Source organism: Lissotriton vulgaris, chromosome 7 (genome assembly GCF_964263255.1).
Source record: "Lissotriton vulgaris chromosome 7, aLisVul1.2, whole genome shotgun sequence".
Taxonomy (NCBI): Eukaryota; Metazoa; Chordata; class Amphibia; order Caudata; family Salamandridae; genus Lissotriton; species Lissotriton vulgaris.
Window position 1 is genome coordinate 851,167,791 of NC_141695.1, and position 17,540 is coordinate 851,185,330.

At 50.6% G+C, this 17,540-nt stretch overlaps 1 protein-coding gene across 1 annotated transcript in view; it reads left to right on the forward strand.

The window, feature by feature from the left end:
* Positions 1-17,540, forward strand: part of CLINT1 (clathrin interactor 1) — a 656,796-nt gene that overhangs the window by 170,552 nt on the left and 468,704 nt on the right. The window lies entirely within an intron of this gene.

The window sequence follows — 17,540 nt, forward strand, 5'->3', positions numbered from 1 at the left end:
GCGTGCACATACTGTAGATATGTAGTAGACATTCTGCCCTGCTCGAGTGTGCTTGTTGGGGCCGCAGTCTGTGTCTGAAGCCAAGCCACTGTGCTAAATATGGACGTAGACCCAGACGAGTGCAGGCTGAATGTAGCCTGGCTACATTTAAGGTGCATTTCATTAGGCTTTTCAGTGCTTTTTTCCATGATGTTATTTAAATTCGGTTTTGCGGCAAGAGTCTTAATCCTTGTAATTAGCACTTTCATAAAGTAAGGCTGGGTGCTGACGATGCAGGGCTTCTTTAAAAAAATGTGTTAATTTGGGTAAATGTGTGCCTTCCTTAGTGTGCGAAAGTGATCTCCTAACAGGAGGCGGCAGCGGGTTTGGATAGGCTGGCAGGTCCTTGGCATTAATGTACTTAATTGTATGACAGAGGGCTTATGTATGCTGCAAATAGCAAAATGGTCCTTAGTGTGAAATTATCAGAAAGTGTTTGGGTGTAAATGGCCTTTTTTGACAACTGTGCTAAGATTTTTTTTTTTTTTACCTTACGGTTATTGCACAGCTTCCCTAGGGATACTATTAATGTTCTGGGGCTATACGAGGAGTGGCTTCTGCAGGGCAGGTACTACAAAGATCCTAATAGGGAACGTTTTCTGTTGGAGAGTTATATATTAGGGTTTATCCTTTGCCTGACAGATGTGCTTACAGGGGTTGATCTTTCCTCCCCTCCTTTTAAAACCTAGTGCCTAAGAGGAACTTTAAATCTACTTCAGCTACGTCGCTAAATGAAATCCTGGTTCACGTGTATTTGAGCTTAGTCGCCAAGCTTCTAACTGTATTTTGTTGCAGGCCAAACACAATACACTTTTCTATAGAACAGAGTCTCGCACAGTAGAATTTATGAATTTAATATGAAATGTAAAGCCATACATGGATAAATTCAAGAAGCAAGAATGTAAGAGGCTGGAGCTGCCACGGAAGTGGATATGTGTATCTGCTTAACTATGCCAGTCTGATGTGTGAGCTATGTAAGCAAAGCATAAAACATATTTTTGTAGCATTTTATTTAATTTTCAACATAAAAAGCTAGCAATCCTGTAATATCATATTTGAGATGCAGGTACATGTTATAATTCTACATTTAGCAAGTAACATAGCATTAGGCAAATCACGATCATATTTCATAGTAAGGATGCACACAAGAGATTAGTCCACATCACTGCATGTACACTGTCTACAGTCCATTTTGTGATCATCATGGTTCGATAGTAAGAACAAGGCACAAATTGGCAGTCACTCAAAATAGCTTTGCTTGTTGAAAGACCTATTTCCAATAAAAGTCACTTATACCAGAAATTCCTATTTTACTGCTGTGTTGGCTTTGGAATCTTCCCCTTTGAATCCTACAAAGTTTGACTTTAGAACCCCACAAAAACCCTGTTTGATAGGCTGTGCATTAAAAGGACCTTTTCTTTGGAATCGCAGCAAAACGTATGTTTGGCTCAAACCTACACATAAGTACTGTAGGAAGCTGGCTCGTTATACGAGCTACCGAAAAAAGGTATATCATGCAAAGAGTCCAGGTATTCCCTACTAGTGGACATGGGCTTGCTGTAGCAATCCTAAGGTGCTCTTCTAGGAGTAGTGTGGTAGAGCAGCCTTAGGCTTATCAGAGAGAAGTGTTAGACTTCTGTAAAATACACACACTGCCAATAAATGACGAACTCAATAAGGAGATCCATATATATATATATATATATATATATATATATACACACACACACACACACACACACACACACACACACACACACACACACACACACACACACACACACACACACACACACACACACACACACACACACACACACACACACACACACACACACACACACACACACACACACACACACACACACACACACACACACACACACACACACACACACACACACACACAACACACACACACACACACACACACACACACACACACACACACACTCTCTCTCTCTCTCTCTCTCTCTCTCTCTCTCTCTCTCTCTCTCTCTCTCTCCTCTCTCAGGTTTAAAAAAGTCTAAACTTATTGCAATTTTCAGTGCTGCAGTGTTAACCTATGGGAGGAAAATCAAGTACGACATGCAGGTAGAGTACAGCGACTTATGAGACCAGTCTCCTGGACTTATGGTGAGTATGAGGCGAGGTCCAAGGCAGCACCAACAGGTCACCACCAGCGGCACTAGGGCGGCTGGGTGCAGTAATGCAGTACAGCATAGGGTACCCAATGTTGATCTATGGGGATTGATCTTTGTGAAAAAAGGCTGCAGATTTGAACCGGGAGGCCAGTCTGGTCTCAACCAACAGGGGACGGGGGCTCAGACCTTGCAATGCTTAGGGACATGGGGACACCTTTGATCCAGGCCAGGGTCGACTGGTGCAGAGGTGTCCTTTGGCATTGGGTTTTTCTCACCGGGTGCAGGCGCTGTATAGGGGATCTGCAAACAGAGGGTGCAGGCGACGTCGAGAAGTCCACAGTGGGGCAACCCAAGATGTGCTGCGAGTGTGGAGGGTCTGGGGAAAACGGCACTGTTGGCCCACTTCAACTCAATCTAGACTGCTTGGTGCAGTGTTGCATTCCAGCGTTAGGTTTTCATGGTCTTGGAGCCTCACAGTTCTTTTCTTGGTACCTGCAGGATGCAGGGGAGCAAATCCGCGTCTCCAATGGAATTCCTGAGTATTTGGAGAAGTGCTGGAAGTCCTCCCAGGCTTTGGAGGATCAGCAGCTTGCAGGATGAGACACATTTGACACAATTGTCGAATTGGTGAACAGGCCGGCAAGGTTGGTGCCAGGTCAGTTGCTGTTTCTTCTGTTCTTGCTTTTCGCAGCTCCTTGGTCCTTCTTCTTCTTTTGGTCAGCAGCATCTGATTTCCTGGTGCCAGGGACTCTCCTAAATACTGAATTTAGGGGTGATAGTAGAGTGTAGGGTAGTAGCCAATGGGCTATCTACCCCTGAGGTCACTACGCCCCCTATATGACCACTTCCCGCGGCAAATGGGCATAAACCTGTCCCAGAATTCCTGAGTTTGCCATCACCAAGATGGCAGACTCTGAAATTTCGTCTTCACGTCAGGTAGCTCACCTTAGGGGTGGAACTAGCCTAAAGGTTAACACACCTATCTGACTACTAATATTCCTGCCTTGTTCAGGCGCCAAATGGGCCCTGGTCAAGGGTGTTTGCATCCTCTCTTGATGAAAGCCAGATTTGCATACCAAAGGCAGTGGGCTCTTTAAAGCTCCCTGCCTTGAAATTCTAATTTGCAGGTGATCTGTGGGAGGGGGGTGTAAACACCCTCTGCCCGAGCAGGCTTTTATTTCTAACCGCCTGAGAGCAAAGGCCCTCACCCTTGGGGGTCAGAAACTAGTTTGAGGTGGCAGGGTGGCTAAAAACCAGTCAGCTAACACACTAGTAAATCAAATCAAATCAAAATTATCTTTATTTCGATTGTTTAGAAGCAATCATAAAAGTACAGATAAAAATACATTAATTACATCATTAAAATACATAATTATAGTTCAGAAATTCATCAATCAGTTCAAGGGGTTGAAGCTCAGAAGTAAAAATTTAAATGTAAAGTGTTTTTACAGTGCTTTTAAATGTCCATACTTTTCCTGGTGCGCATCACTTCTTTTAAATATAATGTTATTGTTGCTACACAGGTGGTTGTCAAGACATTGAATATTAAGCATCGCCAAACGACACTGTCGATGTCCTATTTCTCTTAATAATGGGAGTAAAACATTTTTCCTTGTTGCATCATAAAATTTACAAAACAGGAGGACATGGATAGTACTCGGAGGTGAAATATAATCACAGGGGCAAGGAGGTAGATCATGCGTCCAATTATTAATCATAGGAAAACTAACCAGTCTGTGGAAAATACACTAGTATTTGTTAGGTTTTCAGGGGGCACCTCAAAGTTGCCCTCTGGGTGCCTGCATTAATAAATCCATCCCTGGAATCATTTTGAGCTTATTAATATGAGATGTTTGATACCAAACATCCCTGTCTTCAGTGAAGCCTTCATGTAGCTGAGGAACTCATTTTCACCTGTGTCCTGCACATGTATTTAAAATGGCTTGCCTGATCCCTTGTAATGGCAGCAATGGAACTAACCAGTATAGGGGCCTAACTGCGTATGCAGATATGTCCGCACATGTAGTATATTGCACCTTACCTTAGGCTGTAAGGCCTGCTGTAGGGGTGACTTACCTGTACTGCATGCAGTGTCTGGGGGCATGGCACACAGGGATGTGTGCCATTTTGTGTTTTTACTTTTGTCTGCACCAAGACAAAAGTGATGGTTATAAGACCCCTCACCAAACCTATATAGGATGCCACTGCAGCCTGCAGTGGTATCCTGTATAGGTTTGGTGGGGGCCCCTTAGGGTGGCACAATACATGCTTCAGCCATCAAGGACCCTCTTTAGCCTCCCTAACCTAGGTACCAGGGGTACCATGTACTAGGGACTTACAGGGGGTGCTCTTGGAATTGCCAATGTGGGGCATACTTGTACCGTTTTGGGAAAGACATCTGGCACTGGGGACCTGGTTAGCATGAGCCCAGTGTCACGCCACAAGAGATTCAAAGTCTGCTTGTGTTCATTCAAGAGAGCAGTCACCTGACCATAGATCTGGTAGTTTTAGGATGCAGTACAGAATGCTAGGTCAGACAAATTATTTCAGTTACTTGAATGAAAGACGCATCTTGGCCTCTGATGTATTATTTGTAGTGCTTGTAGGTGCTCTGCTCCACAGTACTAATCACCTTTAGATCGTATCAAAAGCCTACAACTTGTTTATTTTCTTATAAGCAGGGCAGTTGGTTTCCCCTTCTCAGCTGTAAATATTCCTGTGTCTTGGCGTCTGATGCTTTGTCAAGCTTAGGGATTTGGAAAAATGTCCATGCAGTGGATAGGCATTTTGATAACTTTTCAGAGGGTTTGAGTTACAAACTTAGATGTTAGTCTGATTCAGAATGATGCAGTGGCCTTTATGAAGCAGAAAAGGCACCATTTAGTGGAAACTGGTTGCTCCCTTGTAAAGATCTTCCTAGTTTAGTCCTGCACACGTCCTCCCATAAACCAGCTGCATTTGATGGTCTTCAGGACCATAAATTGGTTTCTTTTGAAAATATCTTGTGGAAGAACATTTCAGTCTTCATTTATATTGTCTTGAGATCATTTCTGCAACTCTCCCCATGATTATTCAGGGCAATTGCTGTAAATGCTGTAAAAGAAAATGTATTCGCTCTATGTAGGGGTTGTTAATTGTGCGGGAAGAGGTGCTGCTTGTCTAGAAAGAGAAATATGATTGCTCTAGCCTGACACACTAAATAAATTGAAAGAACAAGCTGTCTTCTTGCCACTCACGGATTACTTTGATTCCCAGGCAACATTGTTACTGCTTTAATCAGTTAGATTCACTTATACGTCATCATTGTGACATTTAATGATGGGACGTGAAGTTATCCTGAGGAAGTTAAAAAGAAAACACCTGCATTTTGCGTTATAGCTAGAAGACTTCTTTATTCAGACCATTGTCTGATGTAGACTTGATCTCTCAGTGCCCATCAGTTCTGCACAGTATCATGAGAGTGGAGGCGCTCAGGATATGTTTTTTTTTTTTTTACTCGCTTCTCTCAGCTTCATCATCTGATGGCCTCTGAAGGTGTATTGTCAGTCACACATCCTCAACTCAGTGATTTATTGAGTAGTCTTGTTTTTTTGGTCTCGTGGCGTTTACAGCGCAAAGCGCTTTCTCGCCAGAGACCTATTGTCTGCGACTCAGCTTTCCAGGAGACAAGAGCTGGCCACGCGCATCCAAAAATCTGATCGTAGCAGGCTGCGCGCGCTCACACTGTGGCCATCTCCTGTCTCCTGGGAAGCTCCAACACACACACAGCCACACCTCCCCTTGCACGCATACGCACACACAGAGACACACACACGAGCGTACATACACGCACGCGCACACACACACAAGCGCACCAAGACCCCCCAAACCCCCCCCCCCCCCAGCCTCCCCCCTACAACTAAGGCCCACTTACCGCCACTCCGGACATCTGCAGCCTCCGCTAGGCTCTCCCTCTGGCATGGGAGCCCCGCGTCACCACTGCTCCTCTGGCCAGGCAATCCGTGGGCGCGGGCTTCACAAGACGGAAGTCCCGCCCCACGATAGGTTTCGTTTTTGTCAGTGTGCACGCACGTCTTGTTTTTATAGACGGTGGAGGGATGTATTCGTGTCGGCACATATTAATAGATTCAAGCCAGCAGACGGCAGTCACATCTGCCTCCGAATAAGGTCAGCTCATTATCGTTATGAAGAAATCGGATATTAAACTGCACCCATCTCATTTAAAAATGAATGCTAATTCAACACTCGTGTTTACCGCTGGCATTTCTCGCTCGTGCTATTGTTTGATGATTGGGATTAATGTGTCCGCACTTCATCTGTGCTCGCACCGTCCGGCTCCTTCTGGAGAGGGTCCGAGAGCAGCCAAGCCTGAGAGCAGCGCGTGCATCATAGAGGGTTCTACTCTGCCGACTCGAAGCAGGCCCTGTGCTTCATTCACCCGCTGGCCTGCTCATCACAGGGATAAGGGGTGGGCAGTTGGGATTGTACATACTAAGTAACTAGGGTACGAGTTTTTATTTATTTATTTAATGCATTTTTATATAGCACAGACTTTTCCCGAAGGTGTCAGAGCGCTTCACAATAGGAACAGTAATAATACATGAGGAGAAGATTACAAATGAACAAATTAAATAAGAAAGCAAACATTACGTTACATGAGGCAATAGTGACAATTGTGAGCAAACAAAATACAAGAGGTAGCAAAAGGTACATTACAGGAGGAAAAAGTGACGTGTGCCTGTGCAAGTTACAAAAGCGTACAAAGTACAAGTAGAGATATAATACTCCAATAGATGGCAGACGCTCAAACACAAGAACAAACGTTACGTAGGCAGTGCCACCCAAGAAGTCTCGGAGTCCACGTATCATCGCTCTTCCTTTTCCACTCAAGTTTGCTGCTGTGTGTTAACGCTAAAGCGGCGCTATGCATACCTAGAGGCCAGGTAGTTGAGTGTGGCTTGGCGGTATGTGCGTTACTAAGCCTCAGTAAGTCTCCACCAGTGCAGTGCCAAGCTTTGCTCCAGTGCCAAGCGATCCCAGGTCTTGCTTACAGCCTTGAGGGTAGTGCCTCCTCTTAGGCCTCATCCCGCCACCATTCACAAACAGTTCTGTGCCAAGTGGCTGCTCCAGTTCCATATCAGGTCCATTCCGATGTTATTGTCTGTTTATTTACTGTATCTCTATATCCGTGTTTCTGACCCCCTCCACTCCCTGTAAGCACAAGAGACACAACACACCTCAACACATTCCTTCCGGAACATACAACAAGCATTTGCAATGCAATAGGTCTCGCATTTACGCGAGTTTAAGCTATTGGCATTGTAAATGACAATGCCTTTTATTTATGTTTTAAGAACTAAAACATAAATAAAAGGCAATGTCATTTACAATACCAATAGCTCAAACCCGTGTTAATGCGAGACCTATTGCATTGCAAATGCTTCTTTTATAATCCCATCTGTACCAATCGGGGATTAAGATTTTTGTATTTCTACTTTTCTGTAATTGTGAAGGGGATAACCAAAGGGCTTTGTTACCCGCAGGTTTAAATTGTGGTATTTGTCACTCAAAGTATATGAGCCCGTAATTCTTAATTTTAACACATTGGTCTCTTGGATGTCCAAACATCGGAAGCAATAGAACAATCCACACAGATGAAATGTTAGTCCTGTCATAGAATATTGCCGGCCTCCAACCCAAATACAAATATGCTGATTGGCTAGCATTTGTGATCATGCACAAGATCTGCTGTTTCCAGGAGACATGAGTGACTGATAATAAACTTGTTAGGTCGAGCTGGAGAAAGCAATGCGAAGCATTGCGTCCAGCTTGACAACTATTGTCGCCCGTCTCCTGGGAATTTGAGACAGGGGTTGGGCACGTGCGGCGATTGGTGTCTGTGGATGCGCACGTTCAGGCCGGCGCCGTGCGCATCCCCTGCCTCAGATTACCTGAAGTGCGCAAACACACACACACATACACTCACACAGCCACGCACGCACCCCCTCCTCCCCGCTCACGGGGTCACGCGCACACACATACCCAAGCACGCCCCCCCCCCCCACTCACGGGCTCACGTACGCACCCCCTCACCACTCATGGGCTCACGCGCATTCATACAGCCCCACCCCTCCCCTACTCACCGGGTCTCTCAGGCTCCTCTCGTCCCGCAGTGGTGGCGGCATTGCACACGGACACATACATTTTTGGTAGTCACCGGGTGAAGAGCAGACTCACTACGCCGCATTCAAGGTCTCTCTAGCACAACAGGGATTTCCTGGAAGTCCGCCTTACGTCACAGGACGTACTCGCTCTCCTATTGGGCGTCCTCTCTTATTTGTATGCCCCTCTGGACCTGCATCATCAACTCCTGTTGAAACTCATTTGAATAATTTTCAGACTCCCGCCCCTCTTTGAATTTGGACTCTTCATTGGCTGTTGGCTAGTTCCGGATAACTGAAACACTAGACGACTGGTTTAGTTTATTGCTGTCCTTTTGGTGGCCATTTTTGACGTAGGTAAACATTTGTGCCCGTCGTCTGAGGCAACTTGCGGGTATCGTGCCCTTTGTCGCTGTTTGTTTCCTGAGAGCAAGTTCTTTCCGGTTCGTTCCGAGTTCTTGCTCTAGTTCTCATTTGTTTTGTTTGCTTTTGTGTGGAGGGGTCAGTACGTTGCAAATTCTTTACGTATATTGCACACTCCTCGGAAGCGTGCGTCTTCAAAAACCCTTACTTTACGTATATTTGTGCTTTTGGGGAGGTAAGAAATGCCTGCTTTGGCACAGAGTTCCACAATTCCAGGCCACGCCCCCCTCCAGGCTCTCTGGTCCTCCACCCTCTCTGGCACAGTCAAGCATTCTCAAAGTTGGCAGGTGTGCTTGCTGCAGGACCTTTTTCGGTGGCCTGGCCAGTGGCCAAGAACGGTTTGCCGCCCTCCAGCCTACCTGTCAGGGACTGTGTCTGGCTGGAGAGAGCGGCTGTCTGCTGTGATTATAATATGTGGGAGAGAGAGCGTGTTTGTATTGTTAAGACCTGCTATTCATTGTCTTATAACACGCACGTGCTGGCGTCGCACTTGAGCGTGTTTGTATTGTTAAGACCTGCTATTCATTGTCTTATAACACGCACGTGCTGGCGTCGCACTTGTTAGTAATACGTGCAACCCTCACTAGTCCCTTAAGGTTAGGTATTCGCGACGACATTACACTCCTGCCCTTTGTCACAGACTGAGAGTAAGCTAATAGGTAGGTGGGCCTGTGTTAAGCATTCATTTTCATGATTTTTCCAGCTTTTTTTCATTTCCAGTTACATTTACATAATAGAAGGTAACAGCTAGAAGCTTGGCTGTTTTTACTGCTTCGTGTAAATAAAGGAGCTCCACGCCCCCACCCAGAACCATCAGTGGGTGTCACGCCTACACTATTTCCGGCAGAAAAACAGGGACCTGTGTGTGATCGTTACCTTTAATTGGGGATAGTCAGGGCTTCAAGAGGGTCTCTCCGGTGCTGAGCACCGGCTGTTTTTTAAAGGGGACCTCGAAGTGGGTCTCTATCGGGCTCTGTTTGGTGCCCTGGCACAGACTGTCTGTTTTTTTTCATGACTGCAGTGACAGCAGGCACATCGATGTGCGGTGATCACTTCTCACTAGTGGAGAAGTTAGGCCATGACATCATGCAAGGTGACCATTGTAGGGTAAGGGAAATCCTTTAACGAGAGTCATTTTCTGTCTGGATTTCCATTCATTCTCTTTTTGAAACGCAGGAGCAGCAACATTGTCGTGGACCACTGGTGTCACCAGGTCCGTAAGTGAAAGTCTTTTCAATATTATATACAAGTCATAATTGCTGCCTATTTATCTTATGAAACTAAGAACCATTGACAAAGCCAATAGTCCTGACTTGTTGTAGGTATGATGTTACTTGTTGTATCATATATCTGGATGCAATGACAAACAGCACAATACAAGTCGAGTGGCACACTATGCTATGCACAGATTTTTAAGTTACGTGTTTTTAAGCCAAGCCCTTAATTACACAGGCCATGCCCCTTCGAGAGACTCCCCAGTTTTTTCATCCCACTTAAAGCTCTGGGCGTAGTATGGATGAAAATAGTGGTTGGATATTGGCACTACGGATTGCATGTGCAGGGGTTGCTTCCAGGGAGTCTTCTGAATGTTACAGGCAGGCCTGTCAAGCAACAAAACAAAGAGGGCTGCCAACAGCAAACAACCCGGGGTCTCAGAAGAAAAGAACGCCTTGCTGAGGTCCTTCAGAAGAATCACTACAGACACTTGCCTGACAGGAATGTTGATGTTTAGGAAACACACAACTCCAGGAAATCCCAAACCTCTGAAATTAGGCTGTGGAAACGACCCCCACCTATATACTCGGATACTCTGACGAGTAGTCACTGTAGGTTCGTATTGAGCTTCTTTGGTCTTGATTCTGTGTAATGAATGTTTCTTACATACATCTGCCTTATGGCCTCCCGTATGCATTCCATTTTTAGAGGTTTTTGTGGGTTGAAATGCACTGTTGTGTTTAAAGCAGCCATGCTGTATGATGTAACATGTTTAAAACTCTGAATTTAGTTCAACTTATCAGCGCACTTTCTGAGTTCTCGCCTATTCTCCCGTAGGGATTGATAGGCGAGATTATAGTAAGCCGTCCGAAAAGTCCTAGCTGTGGCTCGCGTACAGTTCATGTGAGCCAGGCGCGTGCACATCATCGCCAGCCACATCACACACCACCATTTGTCTGTGCCTCGGCATCAGACTTCAAAGGCTGCCGCTCCCCCCCCCCCCCCCCCCCCCCCTAATCGGACTTCAAAGGAAGCCGCCCCCCTCCGCGCAGTGCCAAAACATCCTTTCAGGGTTGCGACAACAATTAATTTATCACACTCACCCCCAGGGTCTCTCCTCCATGGTCACTGTTTAAGCACTTATCTCTCTTACTCTCACACACGCACCCTCGCTCTCTTCCCTTACCAGTGGCTTGTCTCTCGTTTTCTTCTCATCCGTTTTTGCAACCTCGCGCTGTCCCACTATCTAACCTCCAGTTTTTTCTTTCTCTTCTCTTGACCACTCCTTTCAATGTCTCCATTCTTCCCTTCCTGTTTCTCTCTTTCTCGTACTCCCTGTCTCTCACACACACTTTATTCTATTTGTCTTCCCTCTTCCTGTCAACGTTATATGTACAGCGCCCTCCTTTCCCTTCTGCTCTCTTATAACTTGTCAGTTGATTGGACTACAACAATTCTCTATCGCAATTAAATAGAAGCCTATTTAATAATTCACTCTCTTGCGTGGCATGGGAGGGTTTTTAACATAATGTATAGTAATTAGAGTTTGCCAAGTTTAACCCCGGCGCACAAGCGTTATTTGCCAAAAAGAGAGGTGCGCGTGGCCCTGAGTGGCAGGCACTCCGATGCGCAGTGAGAGACGGGCAGGCAGACAGACAGAAAGAGGTAGACAAACAGACAGGTGGAGCAAAAGCGAGACAGATAACAACACTCCCTATAAACAGTAGATAAAAGCACATCTCAGTCTGTTGCAGTTCTTCTCTTCCCCGCCCCAACCACCGTTTTTCATTCCTTTTTTATTTGTTTTATTTTTAATAAATGCTTCCCCCAGTTGAGCTACTGCTGTGCCCCGTCCCGCCCCCGAGTCACACCTTCCTGCTCTGCCATTCACTTTTCATCTTGTTCTCGCAAATTCTAGTAGTTTCCTTCTGTGCCCCCACCCATCCTCCCCCCACGCCTGCTCCACCTGGCTCCGCGCCGTTCTCTAATCAAAGCCTTATTTCAAATTCATCATCTTCTGGCTCTCCGTGTCGGAGCTCTCTCCATTTCGTCCCCCTCCCACCCTCCTCTTACTACCCCCTTGTTATTGCCTTTCTTTGTAATGGGATCCGAAAACATTATGCTTAGTTTCATTTGCAACATGCACTGGCGAGCCATGGGCATGCTGCCGCTCCCGATTTATGTAACTACTGCTTACAAGCTTGTGACAGAAGCTGCTCAGTTGCAAGTTAAATGATAATTCCAATCCTCCACACACACAAAACACACAACCGACCCACACAACACAACCCCACTCACACAACTCCACACACACAACCACCCCACTCACACAACTCCACACACACAACCACCCCCCACCACACCCCACCCCACAGACCCCCCACACACCCCACCCCACAGACCCCCACACACACCCCACCCCACAGACCCCACACACCCCCCACCCCCACAGACCCCCACACACCCCCCACACACAAAACCCCCCACACACAATCACACACAATCCCACACACCCAACACCTCCCCACACACACACCCCACACACACATACACCCTCCACACACACAACCCCACACCACAACCCCACACCCACAACCCCACACACAACCCCCCACACACAACCCCCCACACACAACCCCCCACACACAACCCCCACACAACCCCCCACACAACCCCCCACACACACAACCCCCCACACACACAACCCCCCACACACACAACCCCCCACACACACAACCCCCCCACACACACCAACCCCCCCCCACACACACAACCCCCCACACACACAACCCCCCCACACACACAACCCCCCCACACACACAACCCCCCCACACACACAACCCCCCCACACACACAACCCCGCACACACACTACCCCCCACACACTTAACCCCCCACACACACAACCCCAAACACACTTAACCCCCACACACTTAACCCCCCACACACACAACCCCAAACACACACCCCACACACACAACCCCCACACACAACCCCCCCACACACAACCCCCCCACACGCAACCCCCCACACGCAACCCCCCCCCACACACAACCCCCACACATGCAACCCCCCACGCAACCCCCCACAAAACGCAACCCCCCCACACGCAACCCCCACACACGCAACCCCCACACACGCACCCCCCACATGCAAACCCCACACACACAACCCCACACCACACAACCCCACACACACAACCCCACACACCCAACCCCACACACACAACCCCCCACACACAACCCCCCACACACTTAACCCCCCACACACTTAACCCCCCACACACTTAACCCCCCACACACTTAACCCCCCACACACTTAACCCCCCACACACTTAACCCCCACACACTTAACCCCCACACACTTAACCCCCCACACACTTAACCCCGCACACACATAACCCCCCACACACAACCCCGCACACAACCCACCCACACACAGTAACCCCCCACACAACCCCACAACCCAACACACTTAACCCCCCCACACACAACCCCACACACTTAACCCCTCTCACACAACCCCACACATGCAACCACCCCACACATGCACAACCCCCACACGCACAACCCCCCACACGCACAACCCCCCACACGCACAACCCCCCACACGCAACCCCCACACGCACCCCCCCACACACGCAACCCCCACACGCAACCCCCCACACGCAACCCCCACACGCAACCCCCCACACGCAACCCCCCACACGCAACCCCCCCATACAACGCAACCCCCCACACGCAACCCCCCCACACGCAACCCCCCACACGCAACCCCCCCACACGCAACCCCCCCACACGCAACCCCCACACGCAACCCCCCACACGCAACCCCCCACACGCAACCCCTCACACACACACCCCCACACACACACCCCCCACACACAACCCCCCCACACACAACCCCCCCACACACAACCCCCCCACACACAACCCCCCACACACAACCCCCCCACACACAACCCCCACCACACACAACCCCCCCACACACAACCCCCCACACACAACCCCCCACACACCCAACCCCACACACCCACCCCACACACCCACCCCACACACCAACCCCACACACCCAACCCCCCACACACCAACCCCCCACACACCTAACCCCCCACACACCTAACCCCCCACACCTAACCCCCCACACACCTAACCCCCCACACCACCTAACCCCCCACACACCTAACCCCCCCCACACACCTAACCCCCCACACACCTAACCCCCCCCACACACTTAAGCCCCCACACACTTAAGCCCCCACCACTTACCCCCCACACAATCCCACCCACACACGTAACCCCCCACACAACCCCACACACTTAACCCCCCTCACACACAACCCCACACATGCAGCCCCCACACGCGAACCCCCACACGCAACCCCCACACGCACCCCCCACACACAACCCCCACACACAACCCCACACACAACCCCCCACACACAACCCCCCACACACAACCCCCCACACACAACCCCACCACCAACCCCCCCACACAACCCCCCCACACACACAACCCACACACACAACCCCACACACACAACCCCACACACACAAGCCCACACACACAAGCCACACACACACACCCCCACGCACAACCTCCCCACGCACAACCCTCCACACACACAACCCCCCCACACACAACCTTCCACACACCACAACCCCCCACACACAACCCCACACACATACACCCCCCCCACACACACCCCACACACACAACCCCCCACACACACCCCACACACAACCCCCACACACAACCCCCACACACACAACCCCACACACAACCCCACACACAACCCCACACACAACCCCACACACAACCCCACACACACAACCCCACACACACAAACCCCCACACACAACCCCCCACACACAACCCCCCCACACACAACCCCCCCACACACAACCCCCCCACACACAACCCCCCCACACACAACCCCCACACACAACCCCCCACACACAACCCCCCACACGCAACCCCCCACAACGCAACCCCCCACACACAACCCCCCACACACAACCCCCCCACACACAACCCCCACACCCAACCCCACACACCCCAACCCCACACACCCAACCCCACAAACCAACCCCACACACCCAACCCCACACACCCAACCCCACACACCTAACCCCCCCACACACCTAACCCCCCCACACACCTAACCCCCCCACACACCTAACCCCCCCACACACCTAACCCCCCACACACCTAACCCCCCACACACTTAACCCCCCACACACTTAACCCCCCACACACTTAACCCCCCACACACAACACACAACCCCACACACCCAACCCCAACACCCAACCCCACACACCCAACCCCACACACCTAACCCCCCACACACCTAACCCCCCCCACACACCCAACCCCACACACCTAACCCCCCCACACACCTAACCCCCCCACACACCTAACCCCCCACACACTAACCCCCACACCCTTAACCCCCCACACCCTTAACCCCCCACACCCTTAACCCCCCACACCCTTAACCCCCCACACCCTTAACCCCCACACCCTTAACCCCCCACACACTTAACCCCCCACACACTTAACCCCCCACACACTTAACCCCCCACACCCTTAACCCCCCACACACTTAACCCCCCACACACTTAACCCCCCACACACTTAACCCCCCACACACTTAACCCCCCACACACTTAACCCCCCACACACTTAACCCCCCACACACAACCCCGCACACAACCCCACACACTTAACCCCCCTCACACACAACCCCACACACACGCAGCCCCCACACGCAACCCCCACACGCAACCCCCACACACAACCCCCCACACACAACCCCCACACACAACCCCCCACACCCAACCCCCCACACCCAACCCCCCACACCCAACCCCCCACACCCAACCCCCCACACCCAACCCCCCACACACTTAACCCCCCACACACTTAACCCCCCACACACTTAACCCCCCACACACAACCCCGCACACACACACGTAACCCCCACACAACCCCACACACAACCCCATACACACACAACCCCACACACTTAACCCCCCTCACACACAACCTCACACATGCAACCCCCCCACACACAACCCCTCACACACAACCCCCCACACACAACCCCCACACACATCCCCCACACACATCCCCCACACACATCCCCCACACACAACCCCCACACACAACCCCCACACGCAACCCCCACACGCAACCCCCCACACGCAACCCCCCACACGCAACCCCCCACACGCAACCCCCCACACACAACCCCCCACACACAACCCCCCACACACAACCCCCCCACACACACACAACCCCCCACACACACACAACCCCCACACACACAACCCCCACACACTTAACCCCCCACACACTTAACCCCCCACACACTTAACCCCCCACACACTTAACCCCCCACACACTTAACCCTCCACACACTTAACCCTCCACACACTTAACCCTCCACACACTTAACCCTCCACACACTTAACCCCCCACACACTAAACCCCACACACTTAACCCCCACACACACACACAACCCCACACACACAACCCCACACACACATACAACCCCACACACACAACCCCACACACACACACAACCCCACACACACATACAACCCCACACACACATACAACCCCACACACACACACAACCCCACACACACAACCCCACGCACACAACCCCACGCACACAACCCCCCACACACAACCCCCCACACACAACCCCCCACACACAACCCCCCACACACAACCCCCCCACACACAACCCCCCCACACACAACCCCCCCACAACCCCACACACACACAACCCCACACACACACAACCCCACACACACAACCCCCCACACTTAACCCCCCACACTTAACCCCCCACACTTAACCCCCCACACTTAACCCCCCACACTTAACCCCCCACACTTAACCCCCCACACTTAACCCCCCACACTTAACCCCCCACACACACAACCCCCCACACACACAACCCCCCACACACACAACCCCCCACACACACAACCCCCCACACTTAACCCCCCACACTTAACCCCCCACACTTAACCCCCCACACTTAACCCCCCACACTTAACCCCCCACACTTAACCCCCCACACTTAACCCCCCACACTTAACCCCCCACACTTAACCCCCCACACTTAACCCCCCACACTTAACCCCCCACACTTAACCCCCCACACTTAACCCCCCACACTTAACCCCCCACACTTAACCCCCCACACTTAACCCCCCCACACTTAACCCCCCCACACAATTCCGCACACACACAACCCCCCACACACACACAACCCCCCACACACACACAACCCCCCACACTTAACCCCCCACACTTAACCCCACACTTAACCCCCCACACTTAACCCCCCACACTTAACCCCCCCACACAATCCCGCACACACACAACCCCCCACACACACAACCCCCCACACACACACAACCCCCCACACACACACAACCCCCCCACACACAACCCCCCCCCACACACAACCCCCCCCACACACAACCCCCCCCACACACAACCCCCCCACACACAACCCCCCACACACACAACCCCCCA